A 13,795-nucleotide genomic window follows, 5' to 3' on the forward strand; every position below is an offset into this window, starting at 1 on the left:
AGGACCTGAATGAGGAGTCCAGTACATTGGCCCGGGATTAGTCTTTGAAAGGAAGAATAACAATTCAATGACTAAAAGATATAAATAAAAAAGCTTTTTTCTCTTATTTTCAGCCATTAAATCTTGGGGTATCCAATAAGATCATTTTGTCTTTTCATTTCAAATTGCTCTAACCTCATGATTTCAGTTACCCCTTGTATACCAATGACTAACATAGTTGTAGTCCAGATCACTTTTTCTAACCTCTAGAATCATGTATCTAGGTACTTCCCTGCATCTTGGATGTCTTTAATGGGATCTCAAATTCATAATGCCCCCTAACTGAATGTCTTTTATCTCAATAAATGATATAACCAACTGTAGAATTTATTGTTTACTCCAAGGAACCTCACTAAACTCACTTCTTCTCTCATGCTTCGTTCTACCAAATCTAGTCCATTGGACCCTTGGAATTAACTTCTTAATAGTTCTCCAATCCTTTCTAGGGTGTTTAACCTTCGTCTTTGGTTCTCTTTGTAGTCCATTCTCCACATTCACAAATCATCTTAACCTTTTTATAAATTTGATCATATAAAAATAGAACCCTTTAAGAACTTGCATTCTTTCACCTACATCTTTAGCCACATCACTCTATAAATTCCCTTACTCTGCAGTTTGGCATTCATTTAGTTTCCTGTACTCATCATAATCCCTTTCTTCAAAAGGTCACTATGGAACTTCTACTTATATTTCAAATTGCACTTCAATGAACACATCCTCAGTAAAGCCATCTTACTGTGTTGCCAATGCAAAATCAGCTATTAAGAAAATTTCAACCTTCAGTTATAATTGAAGGCAGGCTGCCTTCAACTGCAGGCAACACATCTGTTATATTAAAAACATATACATGGACATAGTAAGTGTGGGGAGCAACTGGGAGCAACTCGGACTAGACTAAGTTACTGGAATTAAGACTTATTCTGTGCATCTGCTCTCCCACAATATGGCGCTGGGAGAGGAGGAAACAGCTTCTACACAGCTGCCTCCAGTTCAGCCAATAAACAGCAGGACCTGCTCCTGATTGGAGGAGAGCAGCGTACTTGGCGTGTGGGTAGCAGAGTTGGGATTGGTGGAAGAGGACTATAAAGGAGGAGAGAGACAACATGCACCAGGAACATCTATCTGAAGGAACACCTGAGCAGCCCCCGAGAGAGCCGGCCGGTGGTGTGCCGCTCCCCCGCGGAAGTGGGGAAGGTGGCAGGGGGAACCGCCCTTCCACAGAGGTGGGAGGGACGGTAGCCAACCCGGGAAGGACCAGCAGCAAACCCGGGGAGGGCCGAGCAGACAAAAGAACAGCGCAGGGTCTTGTGTCGTTCCTCCACGAAGAGGGGGAGCGACATAATGGTGCCGTGACTCGGATATGAAACCTAGGCAGGGTTTAGTGTCGTTCCTCCGCGAAGAGGGGGAGCGACATAATGGTGCCGTGACTCGGATATGAAGCCTAGGCAGGGTTTAGTGTCGTTCCTCCATGAAGAGGGGGAGCGACAGTAAGTAAGTAGCACTCTGTGACACAAATGGGTATTTCTTTTTTTTGATTCTTTTCCTGTTTTTTTAAAAAATTTAAGGTATAAAAATTTCATGTATTTCATGTATACAGATTTAAGAACATAGTGATAGTTTCTACCCTACCCTCCCTCCTCTCTACACTGCCACCCGTCCTCCTCCTTCCTCTCCTAACTTCCACAATGATCTATTTTCAGTCCACTCTATACTCATAAAATTAACCCTAATGAGTTCAACAAATAGTATGAAGAAAAACAACACTTCCTCAACAGTAGAGACAAGGGTTACAAGCAATTATCCAAGTTCAAAATGCCAATTTCACTCCTCTGTATTACATTTTTGGTACTCTAGTAGTTACCATAGAGCCAGGAAAACATATCATAGTTGTCTTTTGGGGACTGGCTTATTTCAGTAAGTATAACGCTTTCCATTTGCATCTATTTTGTTGCAAAAGACAGGATTTCATTTTTTCATGCCTCAGTGTGTTCCATAGTGTATATATACCATAATTTCTTTATCCAGTCAATAGTTGATGGACATCTGGGTTGGTTCCATATCTTAGCTACAATTGAGCTGCAATGAACATTGGGGTACATACTACTCTTTCATATGTTGATTTCACTTTGTTTGGATAAATTCCCAGGAGTGAGATGGCTGGGTCATATGGTATATCTGTTTTCAGCTCTCTGAGGTATTTCCATACTGTCTTCGATAATGGTTGTACTAGTTTACATTTCCATCACCAGTGAATTAGGGTACCTTTTCCCCCACATCCTTGTCAGCATTTATTGTTTGTTGATTTCTGTATGACAGCCATTCTAACTGGAATGAGATAAAACCTCATTGTGGTTTTGATTTGCATTTCCCTGATGGCTAGCAATCCTCAGCATTTTTTCATGTGTCTGTTGGCCATTTGAATTTCTGATTTTGAAAAATACCTGCTCAGGTCCTTTGCACATTTCTTAACTGGATTGTTTGTTTTGTTGTTGCTGAGTTTCTTGAGCTGTTTATAGATGCTGGATATTAATCGTTTATCAGCTTCATATGTTGCAGATATTTTTCTCCTATTCTGTTGGTTGCCTTTTCACTTTGCTGAGTGTTTCTTTTGTAGCATGGAAGCTTCTCGGCTTGGTATAATCCCGTTTGTCTATTTTAGCTTTGATTTCCTGTGTTTCTGGGGTCTTTTCCAAGAAGTCTTTGCCTATGCCAATGTCTTGCAGAGTTTCTCCAATGTTCTCTAATAATATGATGGTATCAGGTCGTAGATTCAGATCCATGATCCACTTTTTAAAACATTTTTTAATGGTTTTATTTATGTGAGAGGTAGAGTTACAGACAGAGAGAGGAAGAGACAGAGAGAATGATCTTCCATCCACTCATTCCCTCCCCAAATGGCCGTGATGGCTGGAGCTGAGCCTATCCAAAGCCAGGAACCAGGAGCTTCTTTCTAACATCTCACATGGGTGCAGGGGCCCAAGTACTTGGACCATCCTCTTCTCCTTTCCCAGGCTATAGCAAAGAGTTAGATTGGAAGAGGAGCAGCCAGGACTAGAATCGACACCCATATGGGATGCCAGTGCTTCAGGCAGAGGCTTAGCTACTAGGCCATAGTGCCAGCTCCCCACCTGCCCCATACCATTTTTTTTTTTTTATTTTTTTGACAGGCAGAGTGGACAGTGAGAGAGAGAGAGACAGAGAGAAAGGTCTTCCTTTGCCGTTGGTTCACCCTCCAATGGCCGCTGCGGCCGGCGTGCTGCGGCCGGTGCACCGCGCTGATCCGATGGCAGGAGCCAGGAGCCAGGTGCTTTTCCTGGTCTCCCATGGGGTGCAGGGCCCAAGCACCTGGGCCATCCTCCACTGCACTCCCTGGCCACAGCAGAGGGCTGGCCTGGAAGAGGGGCAACTGGGACAGAATCCGGCGCCCTGACCGGGACTAGAACCCGGTGTGCCGGCGCCGCTAGGCGGAGGATTAGCCTAGTGAGCCGCGGCGCCGGCCCCATTTTGTTTTGAGTTGATTTTTTTATAAGATGTAAGGTAGAGGTCTTGTTTCTTTTTTTTCTTTCTTTTTTTTTTTTTTTCTTTTTTTGACAGGCAGAGTGGACAGTGAGAAAGAGAGACAGAGAAAGGTCTTCCTTTTCGTTGGTTCACTCTCCAGTGGCCGCTGCGGCTGGTGTGCTGCGGCCGGCGCACCGTGCTGATCCGAAGCCAGGAGCCAGGTGCTTCTCCTGGTCTCCCATGTGAGTGCAGGGCCCAAGGACTTGGGCCATCCTCCACTGTACTCCTGGGCCACAGCAGAGAGCTGGACAGGAAGAGGGGCAATTGGGACAGAATCCAGTGCCCTGATCGGGACTAGAACCTGGTGTGCCAGAGCCGCAGGTGGAAGATTAGCCTATTGAGCCGCGGCGCCGGCCAGAGGTCTTGTTTCATACTTCTGCATGTGGTGATCCAATTTTCCCAGCACCATTTTGTTGAAGAGACGTTCTTTTCTCCAGGGATTGATTTTAGCTCCTTTGTCAAAGAGTAGGTGGCATTTCTTCAGGTGGTTTTTCAATAGCTTCTCTAGCCCCAGAGTCTGTTACTGGTGTGTCTGTGCAGATGAAGTGTATGACAGAGATAGCGTAGAGGCTTACTGTTAGTCCTGCTGGTATTTTGCAACATGATTGAATGAATGAATGCCAAGGTCACGCCTCCACTGAAGGAGTTCCTGAACCTCAGGTAGTCCCCTTTTGCCTCCTTCCTGTAAATAATAGTCCTGATTTCAGATTACAGATTTATCTGTTTTTCTGCCTTATATAGATTAAACCATACAGTGTTCGAGTTCTTTTAATATTATATTTGTGAAATGATGCTTATTAGTATGTATAGTTATAAATGATTTATTCTTACTGCTGCACAGTATCTGATAATTTTTTTAAGATTTATTGATTTATTTGAAAGAGCTACAGAGAGGGATTGGCACTGAGGCGTAATAGGCTAAGCCTCCACTTGTGGTGCTGGCATCTCATATGGATGCTGGTTCATGTCCCAGCTGTTTCTCTTCAGATCCAGCTCTGCTCATGACCTGGGAAAGTAGTGGAGTATGGCCCAGTGCCTGGGCCCCTGCAGTTGCTTGGGGGACCCAGAGGAAGCTCCTGACTACTGTCTTCGGACTGGTTCTGCTTTGGCCATTGTGGCCATTTTGGGAGTGACCCAGTGGATAGAAGACCTTTCTCTCTGTCTCTCTATCTCTTTGTATGTAACTCTACCTCTCAAATAAATATTTTTTTTTTAAAGAAAGAGTTACAGAAGGGAGAGAGAGTTCTTCCATTTACTGGTTTACTCCCCAATGGCCACAATAGCCGGAATTGAGCTGATTTGAAGTCGGGAGCCTGGAGCGTCATCTGGGTCTCCCATGTGGGTTCAGGGGCCCAAGCACTTGGGCCATTTTCTGCTGCTTTCCTAGGTCTATTGGATAGAAAGTGGAGGAGCTGGGACGCTAACTGGCACCCATATGGGATACTGGCACTGCAGACTGTGGCTTAATCTGCTACGCCACAGCTCTGGCCCCAGATATCTGATAAATTTATAAATTGTATAATTAATTCATTATCTACTCTACTGTTGAAAGACATTTGGATGTTTCCCCTTTGGGACCATTTTTCCAACGTGATTTTAGCAATTTACACTCTTAACAGGAGTGTTGAGAATTTCAATTGCTTTTCATCCTTAACAGCACTTAGTATACCATCTCTCTCTCGCTCCCTCTCCCTCTCTCTGCCTTTTAGTATTTATCTTTATTTATTTGAAAGACATAGTTAGAGAGAGGGAGAGACAAGGAAGAAAGAAGTCTTCCAATTCCTGATTCATTCCCCAAATGACTACAATAGCTGTACCAGGGCAGATCCAAAGCCAGGAACTTGTTCCAGGTCTCCCTAGTGGGTGCAGAGGCCCAAGGAGTTGGGGCATCCTCTGCTGCTTTCTCAGGTATATCAGCAAGGAGCTAGATCAAAAGTGGAGCAGCCTGGGCTCACATGGGATGCTGGGAATGTAGGTGGCAGCTTAACCCACTAATCCAAGTTGCCAGTACCCAATCTCTTTTAATTTTAGACATTCTGAGAGGTTTGTGTGGTATAGTTTGTCCTTGGTTTTGAACTGAAAGAAGTTGAGCACCTGTTCATATGTTTATTGACCAGTTGAATATCCTCTTTTGTTAAAGGTATATTTATGATTTTGCTAATTTTTAGAACTTGAATTATCTGTTTTTTACCTATGGATTTGTAGTTTTATAGTTTGGTTAAGAATCCATTTTCAAATAAATATATTACAAATGTCTTTCAATCTGGTTTGCCTTTTCATTTATTAAATTTTCTTTTGGTTTTAGCAAATATGTGTTCAGACAACTTTTTTTTAATTAATGTCTAGCCCTTCATGGCTATGTTTGTCTACTCCAATATTGTAAAGATGATCTCTGTTTTAAGATTTTGAAGATTATCTTTGTTTTTTAAATATGTCTGCTGTTTACTTTTAAACATTTACCTTTGTAGACTGTCAGAATTTATTGTGTTTAATGTGAGGCAGGGGTAAAGGTACCTTTGTGTTTCTATTAGGATTGAACTGTTAATCAGCAACGTTTACAGTAACTTATTCCCTGCTATATTAGCATCATTTTTTAGTTAATAAAATAACTCATCATAAATTAAACAAATTGCTTCTGGGAGTGTCCATTCCATTGACTTGTTTGAGCTTCCTCGGGTTCTTCAAACACGTGGCTTCTTTTCTCTTAGAGTTTAAGCCACTGTGTAAAAATAGGAAACTTGCTCTGTGACAATCTCATTTTAAATGTTAGATTCTCCTGTGAAGTCTTCTTCTGCTAAATTGGTACAGCCTTCACTTGAATATTTTTTGTGTTTTTTCTGGAGTTCTTATCTATGGGAGTGTAGGTCCGTTACCAGCTTACTCTGCCTTATGGAAGCAACTCTTATCTTTTTGGTAACTAATGATATCTCCTTTCTTTAAACTTGCTGATAGTGGTAATGAAAGTTTTTCTTCTTCCTGTCATTGTTAGTTTTATTAGAGGTATTTCATTTTTATGAATCTTAAAAAAAAAAAGCCCAACTGTGGCTTTGTTGATTTTTTTTCAATTTTATGTTTACTTTAAATCATTCTCTTATCTTTATTATTTCCTTACTTCTACATTCCTTGTTTTTGATTTACTGAAGTTCCGTTTTTTCCCCTTCTTGTCTTACAAACTTAATTCATTGATTTTCTAACTTTCTTGTTATCTAATAGACTGTATACAGTTAGCAGTATGATTTTCTTTAATAACTTTTGCCATTTTATGTTTTTATAAGCATTTCTTTCAACATATTTTCTAATTTTTGTTTTGATTTTTCTTTTGTTCTATTTTTATGACATACATGACTTCAGGACAAATGGGTACTTACATTCATTCTGATTTTAGTTATTTTTAAGTATGATTCAAAATCAGAGGACTTAAAATAAAAAAAAAAGTAACAAAGCATTGTAAGGGCACATTTGAATTAACAGTTAAGATACTGGATAAGACCTCTGTGTCCTATATCAGAATGCCTGTCTTTGATTCCCTGCTCCTGACTATATTTTTCTGCTATTGGAGTCCCTGGGAGACAGCAGTGATGGCTCAGATAATTGGTCTTTGGCTCCTAGCCTGGGCCATTGGAGGCATTTGGGGAGTGAACCAGGAGATTGGAGATTGATAGCTCTCTCTCAAATAAATAAATTAAATTTTTTAAAAAAATTACAAAAGAAACTGCTGTATAAGCTCATACCTCAGATTGTCTGGTATAAAAGGGTAAATGTGTTAAGTAGTAAACATGCTTTGATTTAAAGGAGTTTATCAAGTAAATATATTAATGAGAAGCAATTGGGGCCTGTATTATGGTGTAGTGATTTAAGCCACTACTTGTGATATTCCATATCAGAGTATCAATTTCAGTCCTGGCTGCTCTACTTCCTGTTCATCTTTTTGCTCATATGCCTGGGAAGGCAGTGGATGATGGCCCAAGTATTTGGGCCCACATAGGAGACCCAAATGGAGTTCCAGCTCCTTGCTTTGCCTAACGCAGCCCTGGCTGTTGTGGGCATTTGGGTAGTGAACCAGTAGATGGAAGATTCCACTCCCTCTCCCTCTTCCTATGCCTGTCTCTCCCTCTCTGCCTTTCAAATAAACAAATCTTAAAAAAAAAAAAAAAGATTAATGAAATGTTTTAGTGATTAAACACTAAAATGCTAAAAATTTTTAGTGGTAAAAGGAAAAGAAATTCCGGAGCCAGAATGGCCCAGCTTTGTATATATTTCAGTTTCAGATTCCTCTGTATTTGCATGTGGCCGATGTGAGAAATTAAATAACAGCTAACTGGTATTCTTTTCATGTGTCAACTCAGATCTCATAGATATAAAGCTACAAAAGCATATGTGATATTCTGATTATCATGGACATTTCTGCTGAGATGTGATCAATTCCCCTTCAGCTTAAATAATTATGGGAACCTAGGAATAGGCCAATTTTTAAAACTATTCCATCTGAGACTGCTTACATCTATGGATTTTGCCTGGAGAGTCCTACAATAAAGCTCTTTTCTGAAGAAATATATAATTCTTGGACCAATGGAATAATATTAGCAGAGAGCAGTATATTATTTTTATTGTACTTTCCCAGCTTATATGAATGTTTTATGATTATGGTTATTCTTTGGTAGGATAAGAGTAAAATTAGAGATCTTAACAAACCTTTTCAACATTAACTCAGTATCAAATTGGATCCATCTATTACACACTTAAAGAATTCTTGTTCTGGCCGGCGCCGCAGCTCACTTGACTAATCCTCCGCCTTGCGGCACTGGCACACCGGGTTCTAGTCCCGGTCGGGAAGCCGGATTCTGTCCCGGTTGCTCCTCTTCCAGGCCAGCTCTCTGCTGTGGCCAGGGAGTGCAGTGGAGGATGGCCCAAGTGCTTGGGCCCTGCACCCCATGGAAGACCAGGATAAGTACCTGGCTCCTGCCATCGGATCAGCGCGGTGCACTGGCCGCAGCGTGCCGGCCGCAGCGGCCATTGGAGGGTGAACCAACGGCAAAGGAAGACCTTTCTCTCTGTCTCTCTCTCTTACTGTCCACTCTGCCTGTCAAAAAAAAAAAAAAAAGAATTCTTGTTCTGTATTAATATTCTCTCTTTGAATTATGCTTTTTAGAAGACAATTTATTCTTATTTTAAAATTTGATAGCATTGATTGCATTCTTCATGTTGAATTCTTTTATAATGTCTTCCATATCTAAGATGATATGTAATTTTTCATTTTTAATGCCAGATCTTTGAATTTTCTCTCATTTCACATTATTTTTCTGATTAACTTTGAAAATTAAAAATATCCATTTTAGTGCTGTTATAGAATGAGATCTTAGATTCATGTATTAATCATTTACATTTCCTTTTTTTTTTTTTTAAGATTTATTTATTTATTTGAAAGGCACAGTTAACAGAGAGAGAAAGAGGTCTTCTATCTGCTGGTTCACTCCCCAAATGGCTGCAGTGGCTGGAGCTGGGCTTGTCTGAAGCCAGGAGCCAGGAGATTCCTCCGAGTCTCCCACGTGGGTGCAGGAGCCCAAGCACATGAGCTGTCCTCTACTGCTTTTCCAGGCCATTAGCAGGGAGCTGAATTGGAAGTGGAGTAGCCAGTATTTGATCTGGCACCCACTTGGGATGCTAGTGCCACCAGCAGCAGTTTTATTTGCCATACCACAGTGCAGGCCCCTTTCATTTTTATTTCTAATGTTACTAATTTCTGAAATTATTTCTTCTTCATGCTTCACTTATGTTTTGTTTTTTCCTGTAACACTTTTTATAGCAATAATAAAAATGAAGTTCCAGTAACCAATTATAGTAATTTTCAGGTGAGCCATACCCTGTAGAACTTCCTGTGTTGTTGGGAATATCCTGTATCCATGTTGTCCTGTACTATAGCAATTAGGTGCTTACGGTGATTGAGCACTTGAAATGTGATGGATATGACCAAGGAACTGGACATTTATCTTGTTTAATTTTATTTGTTAAATAGTACTATAGTTTGGATGTAATTTGTCCCCCAAAGGTTCATGTGCTAGCAAGCCTAGTTTTATGTGGTGGTGTTGAGACTGATGAACCCTTAAGAGACAGGGCCTGTGGAAAGTCCTTGGAAGCAGTCACTTGAGGATTGTGTTCTGGGTGGTGAAATAATTCACCAGAGCAGTCAGAATGACTAGAGTTAGATTTATTGAACACACTGCAAACAGCATGGCAGGCAGGACAGCTAAAATTCTATCTATTGCTGCCATAAACTGAAAGGGAACAGTAGGGCCGGCACCACAGCTCACTTGGCTAATCCTCCGCCTGCAGCGCCAGTACCCCCAGGTTCTAGTCCCGGTTGGGGCGCTGGATTCTGTCCCGGTTGCTCCTCTCCCAGTCCAGCTCTCTGCTGTGGCCCGGGAGTGCAGTGGAGGATGGCCCAGGTCCTTGGGCCCTGCACTGGCATAGGAGACCAGGAGGAAGCACCTGGCTCCTGGCTACGGATCAGCGTGCCAGCCGCAACATGCCGGCTGTAGTGGCCATTTGGGGGGTGAACCAATGGAAAAGGAAGACCTTTCTCTTTGTCTCTCTCTCTCACTGTCTAACTCTGCCTGTCAAAAAAAGAAAAAAAAAAAAAGAATCTTTGAATCCTCTGTGTATCCCACATTTAAAATAAAAAAGGGAACAGTGGATAGTCAGGACAGCTAGAAAATGACTACTGCAGTAACATGGGCTAAACCCAAGAGGTATGCTTATAACTGCATACCTTCTTAGTGTGTTTTTCTTAAGATCCAATAGGGTTCCCAGGTATGCGATTTGCATTTCTGAGCATAGCTGGGGAGCCCCTGCTGCCCTTAGCTTTGTGCTTTCTCTGTGCTCTGGGGCAACCCTCCACACAAGATAATGAAGCCCCCTGGCTTCATGAATGGATTAATGCTGCTCTTGAGGAGTGGATTGGGTTTCCCAAGAGTGCTTAGCTCTCTTGAGAGTGGATTGTGATAAAGCAAGGCTACCCCTTGTTCTTGACTCGGATTTCCATGGCCACTTCCCTTTCTGTTCTCCTGCCATGCTGGATGGAATCAGGCAGCCCTTGCTGGCGCACCAGCTCCATGCTGCTGGAACTTTCCAACCACAATAGTTGTGAGCAAAGTAAAACTCTTTAGTTTATAAAATATTCAGGTATTTCCTGAATATGTTCAGGTATTTCCTTATAGCAACACAGAATAAACTAACAGCTGCATGTGGCTAGCTGCTATGATATTAAACTGCACAGCTCTACTTCAAGATTTGACAAGCTTTTTCTATAAAAGACCAAATAGTAAATATTTTAGGCTTTATAGTTCCTGCAGTGTCTGTTGTAACTATTCAACACTGCTGTTGTAGCACAAAAGCAGCCACTGGCTACATTTAAATGAATGTACATGACAATGTCCCACTTAAACTATAATTATTAACACAGAGAGTCTGTTGAATCTGGCTCATAGGCTCAAGTTTGATGACCTGTCCTCTAGATCAAAGATATATCTAGCGTTCTATGTATTTTGATTTCTTTTGTTCTGTAGTTTCTGGATTCTTTCAGTTCTTTTTACTGTGTGTGTGTGTGTGTGTGTGTGTGTGTTGGTGGGGTGAATTTTTCAAGAGGAAAAATAAGTCTATCTTTCTGCAATTTTTTCCCCTGTAGTTCTTCAACTTTTCTTACAGATTTTTTTATGTGTTTTATGTATTGGGGGAGGTGGTGGCAGACAAGCATTCCATTTTAAATCTTTAAAAACTCTGTTCTTTTAATTCTACTCCTTCATCTCTTTCAAATATCTCTTTTTTTGTTTATTTGTTTTTGGAAGCAGTATTTTTACATTGTTTTTGAAGATGTTAAATAGAATTCATTTCTTCCTGAATTACTACTGATTTCTCCAGGGTTGCTTGTTCTAGTTGGTTATTTTCATCATGTTTGCATTTCCTTTCATGTTGGTGATCTGTGGTTGTCCATGTTGATGAAGGACAAGTTGGATAATACAGTTAACTGGAATTACTTTTCTCTTTTTTTATTTCCCCTTAATGGAGAAAAAGATTGACAGTTTCTTTCAGGTCAGTAGGACAGAATTATTAGTGTACTTTGCTTCCAGGTGGATATACAGGGACAAAGCTGACTGGTTGAGTCTTTGTCTAATAGCAGATATTTCACTGTGGGTTTGATTTGCATATCTCAGATAATTGTCAGTGTTGAACAACTTTTCCTGGGCTTTTTGGCCATAGTGTACATCATCTTTGAAAAAATATTTTTTTAAAGATTTATTTATTTATTTGAAAGTCATAGTTACACACAGAGAGAAGGAGAGGTAGAGAGAGAGAGAGAGAGAAAAAGGTCTTCCATCCACTGGTTCACTCCCCAACTGGCCACAACGGCCGGAGTTGCACCAATCTGAAGCCAGGAGCCAGGAGCTTCTTCCGGGTCTCCCATGTGGGTGCAGGGGCCTAACGACTTGGGCTGCCTTCTACTGCTTTCCCAGGCCATAGCAGAGAGCTGGATTGGAAGTGGAGCAGCTGGGACCCAAACCTGCGCCCATATGGGATGCTGGCCCTGCAGGCAGTAGCTTTACCTGCTACGCCACAGCGCCAGCCCCTGAAGAAATATCTTTTCACATTCTTTGTCCATTTTTGAATTTTTGTTATTGTTGAATTAAGTTCCTCAAATATTCTTGACATTAATATCTTATCATGTGTTTTATATGCAAATATTATGTGAGTTACCTTTTCACTCTTTTTATAGTATCCTTTGGTACTCAATAGCTTTTAATTTTGGTGAAGACCTATTTATTTATATTTTTTAAGATTTATTTGAAAGGTAGAGTAATAGAGAGAAAGAATCGATCTTCTATCGTTCAGTTCCCAAATAGCCAAAATGGCTGGGGCTGGACCAGGCTGAAATCAGGAGCTTGTAACTACATCTGGGTTTCCCATGTAGGTGGCAGAGGCCCAAACATTTGGATCAGCCTCTGCTTTTTTCAGCCCCACTATCAAGGAGCTGAATCAGAAGTGGAGCAGCCAGGCCTTGAACCAGTGCCCATATGGAATGCCAGTGTCACAGGTCACGGCTTAACCTGCTGTGCTGCAATGCAGCCTCTATCTTTTTCTTTTATTTCCTATCATCCCCAAGAAATCACTCTCAGAATCCAATGTCATGAGCTTTTGCTCTGTTTATTTTTTTTTCCTAAAAGTATTGCTGTTTTAACTTTTACATTTAGATTTCTTATCCTTTCTTTTTTTAAAGATTTAATTATTTATTTTGAAACTCAGAGCTACACAAGAAAGAGGAAGAGACAGAGGGATCTTCAGAATGCTAGTTTACTTCTCAGATGGCCACAACAACAAGCTGTGGGCCAGTGATCCTTTTTGAGTTAATTTTTATATTTGGTGTAAGGTAAGGCTATACTTTCATTTTTTGCATGTTAGTATTGAGTTTTATCATCATCCTCTTTTGAAAACATTGTTCTTCCCCATTGAATGATGTTGATATTGTTGTTGCAAATCATTTGACCATTTATTTGTCTTTCATTGGTCCATAGTTCTGTCATTATGCCAGAACCGCATTGTGCTGGTTACTGTAATTTTGTATTAAATTTTGAAATGAGGAAGTGTGTGTCTTCAACTTTATTCTTCATCCTTGTTCTGGCTATGCCAGTGTCAATCCTTTGACATTCATTTTGAATTTTTGGATGGGTTTTCCATTCTGAAAACAAAACAAAAAAGAAAACTTTGGCATTTTGACAGAAATTGCAGTGAATCTATCAGTCACTTTGAAAAACATCAACTTAAGAATATTAAGTCTAGGGCTGGCACTGCGGCATGTTAGGTTAAGCTTCTATCTGCAGTGCGGTTTGAGTCCCTGCTGTTCCACTTCCTATCCAGCTCCCTGCTAATGCACCTGGGAAAGCAGTGAATATGGTCCAAGAAGAATCTCCTGGCTCCTGGTTTTGGATCGACCCATCTCTGGCTGTGCAGCCATCTGCAGAATGAACTAGTGGATGGAAGATCTTTCTCTTTCTGTTTCTCTCTCTCTAACTCTTCCTCTGAAATAAATAAATCTTTTCTTAAAAAATAGGAATATTAAGTCTTCTCATTTATGAACATGTGAAATCTTTTAGAATGACTTTCATTAGTATTTTGTAGTTTTTAGTGTGCTAGGCTATACCTCTTTAAT

General features: G+C 40.7%; 1 protein-coding gene across 31 annotated transcripts in view; it reads left to right on the top strand.

The window, feature by feature from the left end:
* The window catches only part of IMMP1L (inner mitochondrial membrane peptidase subunit 1), an 84,118-nt gene that overhangs the window by 3,850 nt on the left and 66,473 nt on the right, over positions 1 to 13,795 (top strand). For 6 of the 31 annotated variants that reach the window (XR_016217992.1, XR_016218004.1, XR_016218008.1 and 3 more), the window contains exon 2: positions 12,866 to 13,015. The exons of the other annotated variants lie outside the window; for them this stretch is intronic. The gene's annotated coding sequence lies outside the window, so the exon portion shown is untranslated. The remainder of the gene's footprint in view (positions 1 to 12,865; positions 13,016 to 13,795) is intronic. 31 annotated transcript variants of the gene reach the window in all.

Source organism: Oryctolagus cuniculus, chromosome 1 (genome assembly GCF_051225735.1).
Source record: "Oryctolagus cuniculus isolate XC-2025 breed Fujian yellow rabbit chromosome 1, ASM5122573v1, whole genome shotgun sequence".
In the NCBI taxonomy this organism is placed as follows: Eukaryota; Metazoa; Chordata; class Mammalia; order Lagomorpha; family Leporidae; genus Oryctolagus; species Oryctolagus cuniculus.